Raw genomic sequence first — 15,793 nt, 5'->3', positions numbered from 1 at the left:
ACACTGACAAGCTAAGTGGCAGTGACCAGTTCCCCAGGGTCTCAGAACCTCACTTCTGTCATCTGCAGTATTGGCTTGATTGGTACCCAGATCTTCCTGGAAGGACTCAGGAATGTGACACTTGGCCACTGGAATTACACATAGTCTCTGTTTCTGATCTCTGGCCACTGACTTGACCTTCTGGTTCTGTAGAAGTATGCCATGCCAGTCAGAAAAGGAAATAAAGTTGTGGAAAGGGTGAAGGTTATGAGGTATTGTTGAAGGTTGTGGGGAAGGGTGAATGCTTCACCAGCATACAGTGCTGGCATTGTCTGCAGGAAAACAGATTGGCCTGGCTGGCTAGGCTTGCAGATGTGGTCTGTTTAGAAGGGTTGGGATCCATACAGATTAGCACAACCACATCTCTTTCAAAGGCAGACTGAACTAAGCACTAAAAACCAAAGCTAGTTGGCAGGGTGACTTCTAAAGCTCGCACTCCATCTCCTGGTGTTACAAGGGTCCATGTTACCTTGTGCTTTTAAATTGTCACATTCTCCATCTTAGGTAAGTAGTTGTAATTTTAGGCCTGTTTTACAGAAAAACTGAAACTGACCCCTGTTCACTGGTGCTCCTCAAATTCTTCACCATCATCAATGCACCAAACTCTCTTCCACACACAAACTCACACACACAGCACAACTCTCTCACACTCTTACACACACATTGTGTACTGGGATGCTCCTAGCACTCAATGACAACTGCAAAGCACATCAGACTTGACTCAATAATTGAGTTTAGTCAGTGTTTTCAACACCTAAAATGCATTGCCTTCTTCACAGCTGCCTGAAGTTTATTTTATTGCATGTATTTGTTTGTTTGTTTATCTTGGGGAGGGGGGCTTGGGGCACCCAAAATGACCCTGGTGTGAGGCCAGAGGATAATTAGTGGGAGTTGGCTCCTTTTCCCAACCATACCAGTGAGTTGTGGGGATCAAACTCAGGCCAGGTCTTCAGGCTTGGCAGCAAATGCCTTTAGCCCATTGAGTCATCCAAGCACAAAAGGAACATTCAAATGTTATTTCAATGTTATTTCAGGGGGGAAAAAAGAGAAAGGAATGAACGAATGAGCAATGAGTAACTGTATATGAAGAAAAGGAGTGATCAGCAATTTCTGAAGCTGATATCCTCAGAAGCAGCACACAGGGAGAAAGTGTGACTTTGGGGTAGAACTGTAAGGCCTATCAAGGGAGGCATGGTGTTGAGTGGGAAGGTGGTTCAGTTAGCAAAGTGCTTGCCTTGCAAACGTGAGGACCTGAGTTTGAGTCCCCAGAAGCCACGTTAAAAGAGCCAGGCATGTTGTTGTGTGCTACTAATCACAGCACTGGGTAGGTGGGGACAAGACAATACTTGGTGCTTCTCTGACCAGCCAGCATAGCCTGCTTGGCAAATTCCTGGTTCAGTGAGAAACTTAGTCTCAAAATATACAGTGGACAAGTTCCAGAAGGACACTGGAGGTGGACCTCTGGCCTTGCAACTCAAATACATTTACACACCAATTCGTGAGCACCCACACATATAAAAGCATTCACCTAGGGGTTGGAGAAATGGTTAAGAGCACTGACTGCTCTTCCAGAGGTCCCAAGTTCAGTTCCAAGCAGCCACATGGTGGTTCACAACCATCTGTAATGGATTTTGATTTCCTCTTCTGGTGTGTGTGAAGACAGAGCACTCATAAATATAAAATAAATAAATATATTTTAAAGAGCATACACATATGTGTATACACACATACACACAAAAAAATAATATGGGGCATCATGGCAAATGTAAGAATTGTGCACAAAGTTAGAAACACAGAAAAATTTCACATTTCTTTTCCCTCCTACGGAGTATCTAAAACTGGAATGAATCTGGCTAATGGTTGGAAAAAGTTGGATTAATGTTCCAAAATTAATTGTCTTTCCTTCGAGTGGCCTAGAGTTGCATGTGAGCTTTGAACACAAGGCAGAGCAGGAGATCCCTCCCCTCCCAGGTTGCTTTGCTTGTCTTTTCAGTCCTGTTATTCCTCTCACAGAGATGGTCTTGGCATGGCCTTAGATTATGCAAGCTGATCCTGGGGCCCCAGGTTAAACCTCTACCTTGTACAGTATGTGTCTTGACACAATCACCTCCTAACCTGTGGCTGGCTCTGGGACACGCAGCCTCTGACTCTTTTGCCTTTGTTGATGGCCTCACAAGGAAGCCAGAGACCCCCAGGCATGACCTGGTTCTTTCATGTTAGTAGAGAATGTGCCTTTATTAAAAAACAAAAAACACAGCACACCTTCAAGAAACGACGCCAGGGAGCCTGTCACAGAGACTGTGACTTGGATGAGCCGCGGCAGGCAGATGTGGCGGAAAGTCTCCACTTTCTCACTGAGATAGGTCCAGTAGCCAGGAAGCTAGCTGTGCTCAGTGAATCTTGGATAAGACTTCCAGTAACCATGTCCTCTTCCTCTCTCCTGCACAGGGGTCACACAGAGGCTGCAGCTGAGGTCTGGGTGTGTGCAGTTCTCAGCTGGGTTTTGCCCTCCGTACATTGACAACTGAGGAATCACACAGAGTGGTAAGTTCATTCTGATAGAAACTTACGGTTTCATTAGGACTGTACTAAGCGTTGCCTGAGACCCTGCAGAATGTCTGGTACAGGAATGGCCATGTTCAGATGAGTCCAGACGACTTCTTCCCCACCAACCTTTGTGTTTAATGCATAGATGTTTGTGTCAATGTTGAGTCAACCACACACAGTCCTTGAAGTCACACATTTGACTTTGTTTTGTAAATTCACAATGATAAAATCATGGTTTGTTCAGAGATAACTCAAAGCCAGGAGAGAACACTATCTATAAAGAACATCTGTGTTTCACATAGTATTTGGATTTTTTTCCTTTTGGTGCTTGACCATGTATACAGGGCCTTCTTACTCAGAGCTGCTCCCATTCTCAGACCTTTAATTGTGCCTCAACTCAGGTGTCTGTCCTGCTCGGGCAGAAACCTGATCAATAATACCTTCTCCAGAAGCCAGGTTGACTGTGTGTGGCCACACTTGCAGCCCAGTTTGATCCCATAGCCCTCTGTTCCACAAAGTTGTGGCTTGGCAGTCATGTGTCTTCCCTGATTCTGGGAGCATGTTGATTGCCTGACCTGTAGGGCGGGAGGCATGAAAGATGCTCCTACTGTCCTGCCTGGCCCATGCTGACACCATGGAAGACACCTGAGGCCTCTGGGGTTCTGCTTTCTTCTCTAAGCCTGAGTGGGCAAAACTGAACAGCACTATTCTTATTAGCGAGACTAATTTAATTCTCATTAAGCCTGTGAGGAAGGAAGAAATCTTTCAATATCTCAGGCTTGGTACTTTCTATTCACTACACAATTATTTATTAGTTGTTCAAAAATCATACTTGTTGAGAGTTGTCTCTTCACTTTCCCTTACTTTGGAAACCTTCATCAGCCATGGTTTCCTTTGAATGCTGCCATTCAAAGGATTGATTGATACCAAATTGCTAGAAAAATAGGGTCTTTTAAAAATGGGTTTTCTTTACATGGTTAGTATGTACATACTCTAAAAATTACATATTAAAATGACCTAAATAATAAAGCACTAAAAAACAGTTCAGTTATAATTACAATTAATGTTGGGTTAAAATTCCTTGTAATTAAAAAAAAAAACCCTTGTAATTACATGTATAGTTTTAAATCAAGCTGTGTCATTCTATACATTTTCTTCTTTACTTCCCACATCTTTCTGTATTAATACATACATTTCTATAGCATCATTTTTCTGTGGTACATGATATCCATTTTCAGACTCCATAAATTTTTCCTCTGTGATGCTTCCTCAACAAAACAAGACAAAAATCTTGGTTGTTTATTCTCTTCCCTGTTCATATAGTAAATCGTTCCTTCTCCAATACCCACATATGCACTTCTCTTCCTTCCCCTGTTCTCCCATGTTCAGTGACTGAATCATGGCAGGGCTCTGCACATATGAACAGATGTATTTCTCCACACTATATGCAACAGTCCCGTTCAGGAGTATCTCTGAAACACGGGGAAAGTACATGCTACCATGAGCTTCAAATCATAAAACAGGGGCTCAGTTGTCTGAACTGGAGCCTGCAGGAGGCCTACGGCATCATGGTTGTTGTTAAAGTGCCAACAAAAATAAATGGCTAAGACGTTTGAATGTCCATGGAGCCTCCTGTGTCACTGGCTTGGAGTACGGATGTGATGACATGGCCCAAGGATTCCCCTAATGCCCATCACAGAGATACAGACTTGGGAGCAGGGAGAAGCACACAGATGCCCCAAGGGATGCTTCAGAACTCGGTAAGAAGCAATCCTTGTGGACAGACCAGGCAGGCAGGTTTGATGTAGGAGACCTAATTTTTAAAAGAGAGAAAGTTCTTTGGCTTCCTGAAGCAAATGCCTGGTGTCCTGTGGGTATTTCCTTTCTTTGATCTGTGCTTAAAGGGACAAGTCATCTTTAACTTCCTACTGTCTTCTTGTTTCTCTTTATAGGAAACACATATATTAAACTATAACCAGGAAGACATTAGGTTAGTACATGATATTTATCCTTAAACTTAAAGCATCAACTATTTAAAATATCTACATTATTTTACAGAATCATGGTATGGATTTGAGGGACTATTTCCCAAGAACTTACCATGTTTATGTTTAAGGAAAAAGTCTATGTGCTTGGAGTTTCTGTTGCAACATTTCAGGATACAGTGATACAATTTCTCTAATTTGCTTTCAAGAACATGCCATTCTGGAATGATTTATAAATACACATGACACTGAACAAACAAAAATACAGGCAGAAAAACAATAAACTCCACAATACCGTCAATAGCTTTAGTAGTCAAAGTTTCTTTTATGCCAGCATTTCAACGAATAAGAAATCGTGTGACAGTAACAGATACATCTGTTGGCCCTGGGCTGGCTGCTGGGGGGAAAACCTAGTTTTCTATCTTGGAATCTGGGATCAATGTCCTCTCGGGGACTCAGTTTACCCATCTGTCAAATGAATCTGGAGACCACAAGGTAATGTGGAGCCTGCAGGAGTTTGCTGTGTGTAACACGAGCACACACACCTGTGTGCTCACACTATGTACAAGCCACAGATGAACTGTGTATGGCTGCAGTCTTGCCCCATGTACAGGTAGGGACTCATGCGCTCCCTTTCTTTCTCTAAGACTGATTAATTTCACATTTTAAAGCCAAATATAGAACTGAACTAGTAAAGATCTTGCTGACATGTGTTATTTTGGATAGACTTCTAAAGGTATTTGGAAGTTATTTTTTCTATGAAATATTTCAAAAATAACTTACTGAGGACAGATTAGGGATGTTTGGATTGAATTATCAGCCACAGCTCTAGGTTGTTTTTTTTTTCTTAAACATTTAACAATCATTCATTTTTATTATAACTTAATTTATCCTTGTAAAGAGTGTATAGCTCTGTTTTAGCATTACCCTGTGACCTCACTCATTCTTCACCCTTTTATAATCCAGGAAGGGTGGTGATATGACCAGTCCTTAATATTAATTATTTTTTGTCTTTTTACGTACTATTTAAACTACCTCAGCTATTCTGTCAATGGAGCCAGAGTTAAGAGTTTACCAATCACAGTCTCCAAGAAATGAACAGCCTGTTCACTGAGCAGCAGAGTCAAGGTTTGAGAAGCCACAAATGCATGCAGAAATGACATCTCTTACACTCCTCCACTCCTGTCTTATTTGAGTGTTTCTGACTTGCCTTCCTTTTAAATGTGAGATCACTTTTACAGCCTGTAGAGCAGCAGTCCTTTCTGCTGCAAAAACCAACCAACCAACCAACCAACCAACCAACCAACCAACCAACCAACTAACCAACTAACCAAGCAAACAAACAAATGAAAAAAACAAACAAACAGTTTTCCTGAGGTTTACTTTTAAGAACTGCTTTGCTAAAGGCATCATCAGGTGTACAGACTGAATGGATGAGTGGAGATTAAGGATACTGGCAAATTAGTCAGAATTTGCACATAAGATGAGGACAAACCCAAATGGTGAATGCCATGTGCCTAGCTAAACCCTGGAACTCTGGAGAGGCGTGCTGATATTGATGGACAGAGCAGGCAAGGCTTCTTGGAAGGGTAGGGATAAACACAAGAAGCAGTCAGAAGGGAGGGAAATAAGGGCAGCATTTGAACTCTAAGCCACATCTGTGTGTGCAGAGGAGGAGAGGAGGAGAGGGGGAGAGGTATCAACTCTCAGTCTGTGATGAGTGACTGTGGAGGTGAAATTCAGCCTCCCCAACATTCTGTTTCTTGGGTCATCAGCTAATGCTATACTTTGTTACAGTACAGCAGCCCGAGGGGCACAAGGACCATGGCAATGTCAAGGTGACCAGAAGGATGTAGATGTTAAGAGACAGTAATGTCTGTACCCTGACTTAATTGTCTGCCAAAACTCCATTCTTGAATTTGTCAAGTCATCTCTCTGTCGTTGTAAAAATACTTCATTAATTAGTAGTGGCCATATCTGTAAAATTCAAACACTGTTTTATCTATGTACTCACAGCTGAATGATTCCGATAGGAAGAACAGGGAACCTCATGTGGGCACCTGCAGCCTGGACCTCGCTCAGCCACAGTGGTGCTATGTGGGAAGCGCTTTTTCTCATGACAGATGTGCTGGGCAGGTGCTCTCGGAGGAGGCATGAGGGGAGGCAAGTCACGTGCCCTGTATTCTCTATGCCTTCCAGACAATGGTTATAGACAGATGCTGACGAACAGTAGCAGTTGTTGTTTTGACTCCTGCTAGACTGCATTCCCGTTATCACATGTGCTAAGTATCTGTGGTGTGTTGGGGGCTGTGGTGTGGGAAGCCCCGCCTCAAAGCTCTGAACAGGAAAACACAACCAGTGGGTCAAGCACAACCTGACGAAGCAGTGAATAGCAGGGAAGTGGGGGATGGAATCCTTAAGGATGGCTTCGAAGGAACAGATTCTGGGAGTGCAGGCAGAACGGGGTGGCTGAGAGTTTCCCTTGACTTGGGAGCAAGAGGAATACAGCACAAAACTGGGAAGGAATGTGTTAAGTATGTGACGATTAGTGCAGAAGGATGAGCTGGTTTGCGGTCATAAGGAACATGTCTGGGTCAGATTTGCTGAAATTTGTCTTACAGGCATGGGGAAAGCATGTGAAACAGAACATATCTATAGTGAAGATGGAAACAAAGAGAAGACATGAGAGAGGGAAAGAGACCTCCCGGATAGACTCTGATGTTTGAATCTTATCAGACAGGGTCTAGGCTATATTAGCTTGATCCCCACTATGACCTCAAGGAAGCCATGTCCCCTCTCCAAGCCTGGTGATGCTCACCTCAACCACACCCATATAGCCCCTCCCTAGGGGCTGGGCATGGGGGTATCTTGTTGGTGTACTATCAGCAAGAGTGATCATAGTACTGAAGCCAGGGGATCCACAATGCTTTAGAAGGAACCCCTGTACCGTATAGACCCGTCTCCAGGTCAGCCACACCTATCTGTAATAGCACACACACTCTCATCTGCATGACCACCTGCTCTTGAGCCTCCTATTCAGTCATCATTTCAGACAGAGCTCCAAAGTCTACCATGGTAACACCTGCATGTTCCCACAGCCACATGTCCTGTGTGGGAAACTCTCTCACTGCTCTATCTCAGGATTGTAGTGTATCTATGGGGTAGCACGCCTGTCTCCATTTGTTGCCATCAGCATCCCTGTTCCTTGCCCGGTGTGTCTTGGGAGGGGCTCTGGGGGTTCCCAGGAAGAGACCTCTGGACCAAGCTATGGCTACCTTGTAGCAGACTCTGCTAGGAGCCTCCTTTGAGGCTTCCCCACACATTTGTGTTTTCCACCTCTTGGCAGTATGTGCAGGACTGATATGGGGGCTTGCAGGAGAGGAGGCTTTTATAAGATCTACATATATGCTAGACAAGCATGATAGCGCCCTGAGAGTTCACACAGTCTGCACACCTGTACCGGGTGGTGGGGGCGGGGGTGATACTATTGACTGCTTCTTTTTAAAATGTGCTTTAATTACTCGAGACCTCCTTTCTCAGACTGTTCCCCCTAGTCACAGAAATTACTTTAGAAACAAAAAACCAAACCAAACTCTCCTGGAACAGAATGCATCCGATTCCAAAAATAGAAGTGAACCCTTTTCACACGGTAATTAAGGGTGGCCCTATCCCTGTCCTGAGGTTTTAGAAGAAGAAAGAACTCATATTGCAAATAAATTCCAATGACTTGTAAGTACTTGAAATTCAACAGGCTCCTCTCTGTTCCTCGCCCTCCCTCCCTTCTTTCCTTTCTTAGTCTTACCTCAGGCTTGCCTTTCTTCTTTTCATTTACACAGAAGAAGATCTATATTTGAGTCTCAGTTCTTTGCATTCATCCATAATCACGTGGCTAATGTTCTAGTATGACTTGATAGCATTTAAGGTTTTTTGTTTTGTTTTGTTTTCATTTTTAATTTAGTGTGTGTGCATATGTGCATGCATGTATACTTGCATACTACTGTACGCCTGTGTATGTTAGAGGTGAATTTTCAAGAGTCAGTTCTCTCCTTCCACCATGTGGGGTCCCAGGGTCAGGCTTGGCTGCAAGAGCCTTTATCACCCTAAACATCATGCCAGCTTGATTTACAAAAAACAAAAACAAAAACAAAAGATAAAACAAAACAAAACAAAAAAACTTTAATGAGAGGCAGAAGAGTTAAACTACCAGAAAGAATGACTTCTGATTTTCAAGCACAGGTGTGGGTGGATGGAAAGCTGTGTTATATAATTCTCACCTCCTGGTGCTCACGGATCAGTGACACCATTGTCTTTTCCAGGTTTGCTTTTCCTGCCTACAACCCACAACCCAGATTCCCACCATAGTGATCTTCAAACTTTCAGCAGGCTGGTCTGAGTGCTTGCCACTGCTTGCTCTGCAGCTCTGTGGATTCCTATGGCACTGTCTGGGGCAGCCGAGCACTGATGCTTGCTAGATCCGCCTTCTCTGGGAACATGCTCTGCGACAGAGTGTGGGCAAGGACTGATCCTTGGGGGATCACTTTCTAGGGAGGAGGAATATTGTGATCCTTCTGATGCATAGTTAAAAGCTGCAAAACTCTAACTCTAGATTCTGTAGGAATGTGAGGGGCATTGAGCCTATGGTGCGGTAAGATGTAAGTCATGCCCAGCTTCCTGTATCCAAAGGATAGATTTGCCAATAGTCACTTCCTGTTTTTGAGCTCTGATATTTTTCTGACTATTAGACTCTTTCTTAATGACTGAATATTATCAGTTGTACTTATTCATTTGCTCAAAAATAATCATAAAGCTTGTATCCAAAACCTTAAGAATAGAATATAAAACTGAACCCAGTACTTGCCTCTAAGGAACACACATTTTAGCAGGTGCATGTTTGAGAGCGTGCATCAAGTACATTCAGTAATTAATACATGTGATCTAAGACTGTGAGGAATCAAGGAGGCCAGAGGGAGTGTGCTGTGGGGGTCAGATGAGAGAGGTTTCCTGGGAAAAGCCTACCTGATAGAGTCCAGAAGATGATAAAAAAGCAAGCCTTAGGAAGACCCCTGTGTTCAAATTTTCTGGTTCTGTTGCTCTCCTTGTGGGGTTCCTTCCTCTCCAGATCTTACTATTTCCCACTTCTTACATAAGATTCCATGCACTCTGTCCAACAGTTGGCCATAAGTCTCAGCATCTGCTTTGATACTCATACTCCAACCAAGTACCACACATGGAGATAACCTAGAACCCCTGCACAGATGTAGCCCATAACAGTTTAGTGTCCAAGTGGGTTACATAGTAATGGGAAGAGGGACTGCCTCTGACATAATCTGATTGGCCTGCTCTTTGATCACCTCCCCCTGAGGGGAGAGCAGCCTTACCAGGCCACAGAAGATGACAATGCAGCCATTCCTGATGTGATCTGATAGACTAAGATCAGAAGGAAGGAGAAGAGGACCTCCCTTATTGGTGGACTTGGGGAGGGCATGCGTGAAGAAGGGGGAAGGAAGGTAGGACTGGGAGGGGAGGAAGAAGGGGTTTATGTGGGGATACAAAGTGAATAAAGTGTAATTAATAAAATAAAATTACAAAAAAAGGAGCCTTATAGGGCTCTGGGTGACCAGTTGTCCCAGACAGCTTTTTACTGATTTCAGAAGGTGATTCCAAGTGGGAAGAAAATAAGTCAGACAAAGGTCCTGAGGCAAGGCTGTATGTGTAACATTTCAGAAACAGTGACTAGAGTGGAAGAGAGCAACGGGAAAGATGTGAGAAATGAAACAGGGGCAACAGCCAGAGCAAATTCGCTAGTGTTCTCAAAGCTGTAGGTGTAGGTGGCTAGAAGTAGGGAAGGGAAGGGTTCCCCTGGGGTTACATGAGAGACAACACTCCTGGAAGAACGTTGTGATGGGTACTTCAAGGGGCTCCTAGGCCACATGTAGGGAAGGAATAGATGTGAGAAAGAAGTGGAGGGAGAGGGACAGAACCATAGCCATGGAGACAAGAACAGTCTGGATGAGGGTTAAAATGGATAGGGGCAGATGTAGTGAGAGCACTCCAAATGATAGAGGCTCTACTTGTTTTCTCTCCCAGTGGCTGATGAGTGAAAAAGAGAAAGGGATACTGCTTGCTAAGAAGCAGAGGGCTAGGGGAGGAACAGCTGCAGAAGGCAAGCTCAGAGTGAAGCAAGGCAAAGAAGCCCAGGTTAGGCTAGTGTACTGGACAGAGTTGCTGGGGACAAACCATGAATGTGCCATTTAGGAAATACTAGGATTTGAAACAACCAAGTTCATTGCTGAGTTTCCAGAGATAATAGAGGTCCAAAAGTCAGACCAGTCTGTGGCAAGAAGAAGGAGTCAGAAAGATGGCAGAGATGGATAGAGGATCATCAGACAGTGGCCAGGTGTATGATACTATTAAATATTGCAGCTAGTAGGATCAGATATAGATAGAATGCTCAGCCTACCATGTTTGAACCTAGGGCAAACTGACACTGCCCACAGTGGTGGATGTTGGTACTACTATGGACACAGCATGAATGACAGAAGGGCATAGATGGCTGGCCTCAAGAAATGGAACATCTTTCCTTATATGTCTTAGTCCGGGTTACTACAGCTGTGATAAAACACCATGACCAAAAGTAACTTAGGAAGGAAAAGGTTTATTTTTTAGCTTACAGCTCTTAGGTCATACTGCTTCACTAGGAGAAGTCAGGGAAGGAACTCAAGGCAGGAACTTAAAAGCAGGAAAGAAAGCAGAAACCATGAAGAACATTGCTCACTGGTTTGCTTTCCATGGCGTATTCATTCTGCTTTCTTATGCTATCCAGGACTGTCTTCCCAATGGGCCAGGCCCTCCAACATCAATCATTAAGCAATCACATGCCCAGTAGGCTGCCTACAGGCTAATCTTACAGAGGCATTTTCTCAGCTGAGATTCCCTCTTTCCAGATATACCTGTTCATCGGGGCTGAAGATAATATACTTGTGTCCTGAGGAGCTCAGATCTGGGAGCCAAAATGGAGGGAGAAATGTGACTGAAGAGTAATGATGTGCCTATGCATGAGAGTGTGACAAGAAAACAGTCATTAGTAGTGACCTTGGCCATGTGGCTGACAGAGGGAAAGCAAGCACAAGAGAAGCATAGGTTCAAGAACATTCAGATAGAGATGAATTGCAGAGCCTTGTGCACAGAAACCTGAAATAAGCACACCAAAAGGCAGAATGACTGCTGGCTTGGAGTACGGGGGAGTGGAGGCTCATACTTTCCAAATCTTGGGGCAATGAGAAGGGGAAGACCTGTAGTGAGGACAGTGTTCCCAGAAGACAGCCACACTGCAGGGTGGGCCAGCCAGCAGAACACAAGAACATGACGCTCTTGATGATTGCAGAGTCTCAGAGGTAGGGAAGGTTAGGCCATGTTAGGACAGATGGATAGCAGGGTCTGAGCAAAAGAACACCTTGCAAAGAGAGTTCAGTTGACAGATGCTCTGGGCACTGGTACACACGTGAAGCCAGAAACCAGCCAAGCCAGGTATGATGGTTATTCATGGCTGCCACTTTGGCTGGACAGAGAGACATCTAAGAAATCAATAAGATGCTTGCCTCCTCACGCACGTTTGTGAAGGCATCCCAGATGGTAGTCTAACCTAACCAACAGTGAAATCCAAGAATGCACTCAAATTCTAAGTAGACAATCGGGAAGTGGTGGAGCCTGGAGGCAGAGCCTGGCTGAAGGAAGTGGGTCACTTGGAAAGGTGTCCTTGAGGGTTTTGTCTTGCCAAGCCCTGTTCTGTTATGGCTTCGCTCTGCTTCCTGTCTGCTGGGATGGACTAAAAGTCCTTTTGTCGTAGCAAGGAGAAAAACAATTCACACCCGTGACTTTGCAGAATTCACTGCACATGCTGTGTCCCTGTGTGTCGCAGAAGACGCTTTTTGCAATCTCAGAATTTCTCTGAAATTTGACATCGCACACCAGTGCGTAAAAGCGTCATGGTTGCAGCCTGAATTGTGTCTCCCGAAGCCTCCTGTGAGGATGCTGTCACTGTGACAGCGTTGGAAATAAGCCTGGGGGTGGAGCCTGAGCCAGCAGGGCTCTCCCTGAAGGTGAGGACACAAGGCAGTTATCATCTGCAAGCCAGGCATGACAACAACCAAGCTTCAGATCACCTGGTGTCTGGGTCTTGGCCTCACACCCAGTCTCAACCCCCAGCTTTGGTTTTTACTATATGAGCTCCAGAAAACAAGACAGAAATGAAGGCCTTGGGTTGTGTCTTGGGGTGATTATATCAGGTAGCTTCCCAGAATTCTCTAGGAGAAGTTCAGACAGACACAACTTAGGAGCAGACTGAGACCTGAAGAACAGACTGAAGAGCAAACTGAGGCCAGCACATAATAGTACTTATCCATTGGGAGCCTAAATTCAATTTTTGGGGTCCATGTAAAAGGTGGAAAAAGAGAACAAATTTCCAACTGTTGTCTTTTGACCTCTTCAGTATACATCATGGCATACTCTCTCTCTTTCTTTCTCTTTCTCTCTTTCTCACTCTCTTTCTCGCTCTCTTACACACACATACTAAATAAATTTAATAAAATATTGAAAGTAAGTAACATGTGAGTAACTGAATGACGTCCAGGTGGTGGAAGAATATGGGGCTTTTCAGCTCATCTCATCCCACAGAATGCCACGGCTCATGCATGAACTTGCCTTCACACATGCAGTAATAGCCTTTGATGGAGCAGTTGGAGAGCTCCATGGATCCAGGCTCAATGTGCTCTGTCTTGGGCCTTCCTTAAAATGCTAATTTAAAACCCGAATTCTTGGCACTGTGTCCACTTGTGACCTGGTGCAAACTGTTGAAACAACATGAAGAAAATTCACCTCTGAATGGAATGGCTCACTACACATCAAAACCTTCACACGAGGCATAATGCATTGAGGGCAAAGGTCCATGGGCATGCATTTATAAGCACGATTTCAATTTGTAAAAGAAAAGAAGTCAACATGCTTTCACATCTACACACTCGTGCACAGAGGGGCCGGTGTGGCACCCCCCCCTTACTAAACCACAAGAGCTGCCACCCAAACCAGAGAGGGGCTAAGGCAGCCATGAGGCCTGCGCCATGACCAAGAACATACGTATTCTGACATTTCCATGTTAACTAACTGACCAGGAATGATGAGACTTGAATATGGGCAGGTGTTACTAACTCTGCAATGAGTGAAGTGGCGATGGACAGGACAAGGCTTACTCTCGCAAACATTTACAATCTCATGCTGGCCTAGAAGTACGTGGTGTCCGACCAAACTGAGTTAGGGATTCCAGGGAGCTCAGAGCCAAGAATCACTTTCTTTAGGGTGAGGGCCAGGCTGCACTTTCTTTATCAAGTGCTTTCAGGTAATTGCTTATCGTCCTCTGTGCCCTTCTGTGACTACACTTACACATCACCTGGCTAAGCTGAGTCGCAATTAAGAAGATTGGCTGTAATATTTTTTTCTGTGTCTGCCTGTCATCTCTTGGGCAAACTTCAAGTTTGAATTAGATCTATGACCTGTTGGCACATCCTTTTTCCCCTTTCTTCTCTATTCAGTCCTCTATCTGACACATGGGAGAGACTCGAAAGGAGATTGTGAAAATAATCAACAGTGTTGTCTGATTGAGGTCCCAGATACTATGACGACGTTAGACAGAGACATCGTCTGTTGAGCTGGTCTGCTCAGGGTGCTCCAGCCCAGGACTCCTTCATTCTCATGGTTCTGGAGACCAAATCCAAGAACAAGACACCAGGAGTCAGATGACACATGTGAGCATGTGCTTACACACACACAGAGATTTCTAAGCACATGCATATCCATGCTTTCAGGGTATCGAGATGTATGTATATACATGCACGAGTTATAATATTATGTTGAGAATTCTTAATGCCTATGGAGATGAAGAAAGGAGGTATCATGACTTTGGCGTAATAAGAGATTAATTCAAGCTGAGAGACTCCATAAAGACTAACTTAATGGTAATGGGCTTTGTGGGATTCTACGTTTTTGATGAAAGCAAGCCCTTCCAGGCAGAAGGTTCTATAAGGATGCTTAAGAGAGAAAGAAGGGCAAGATGACTATGTAGCCAAGATGATGAGGCGCTATGAATGTTGGCTTTACTGTGAGATAGTCAGTATGACCAGAGTCAGCACAGGTCTCAAGGACAGCATTCTCTGCCTCAGCAGTGGCTCTCTATGGCAACGTAACCAGAGACAATATTCACAGAAAATTAGATGCGATTAGGTATGTTCAGGGTGGTATGGCCACGGACCCAGGGGGAAGTTAGATCTAGGAGCATGTGCCAGTCTCCATTGCCTTACTTCATTCTTTTCATTTGATAAGAGATGACAAACTTAGCTCTTGTTTGGAGAGCAGGAGGCTGGGAGAAACCACTGCACAGCTGCTCTGATTGGCATCTATTTTTATTTAACACATGTGTGGTCTACCATACCTTTGCTGGACTTTTGAAGTGGGGGGTAGGTGTGTTTGTAAATGTGTGGGGATGGTGGTGTGTGCCACATATGGAGACCAGAGGACAACACTGGGGGTTATCCTGGGGAACTCTAGCCACCTCCTTCGAGCAGGGTCTTGCCTTGGCTCGAAGGAGGACTGTTTGGACAGTGAGTCCCAGAGAATTTCCTGTCTCTGCCTTCCTAGCTCTGGGATTATAACATAATTCCACATCCGGTATTTTAAAATCATGGGGTTCCCATGATCATAAGGCAAGCACTTTACCAGCTGAGCTTTCACCTCAGCCCCTGATACTGGATTTTTTGAAGGAGTTTCTTCTCCATCAGCCATAATGATATTCTTGTACAGACTAGTCTAGAGACTAGTGCCTCTGACTCTCTGACCCTCTGTCCAGCATGTTTCACTCCTGAGAGCTCAGCTGATAAACATCTCTCCATCCTCCCTAACATCCAAGTACCTCAATGAAGAGAGATGCGTATGAGATCAAGACAGGGTTGATTCAAATGTCATTTTTCTCTGCCTTAAGAGTGGCTGTTTGCTTTATCCTCCTTCCCTGCAGATTTATTGCACAATTATATTTTACTTAGGCTAATAATTAAATGAGTCTGAATTCCCTGAACATATAATGCTTGATTTGGGGCAAGGGTATTGTTAAGTCACTGTGAGAGCCAGGATTAACAACTCATGTGTGTTACTTCCAAAGCAGAGAACAGAACCAGAAG

The 15,793-nt window shown here is 44.3% G+C and overlaps 1 protein-coding gene across 10 annotated transcripts in view; it reads left to right on the top strand.

The window, feature by feature from the left end:
- Positions 1-15,793, top strand: part of Myt1l (myelin transcription factor 1 like) — a 371,904-nt gene that overhangs the window by 31,249 nt on the left and 324,862 nt on the right. For all 10 annotated transcript variants that reach the window (XM_055624913.1, XM_055624903.1, XM_055624923.1 and 7 more), the window contains exon 2: positions 2,488-2,583. The gene's annotated coding sequence lies outside the window, so the exon portion shown is untranslated. The remainder of the gene's footprint in view (positions 1-2,487; positions 2,584-15,793) is intronic.

This window comes from Psammomys obesus, unplaced genomic scaffold (assembly GCF_907164565.1).
Source record: "Psammomys obesus unplaced genomic scaffold, mPsaObe1.curated_primary_1811, whole genome shotgun sequence".
NCBI classification, from domain to species: domain Eukaryota; kingdom Metazoa; phylum Chordata; class Mammalia; order Rodentia; family Muridae; genus Psammomys; species Psammomys obesus.
This window is presented reverse-complemented; position numbering and strand designations above follow the sequence as displayed.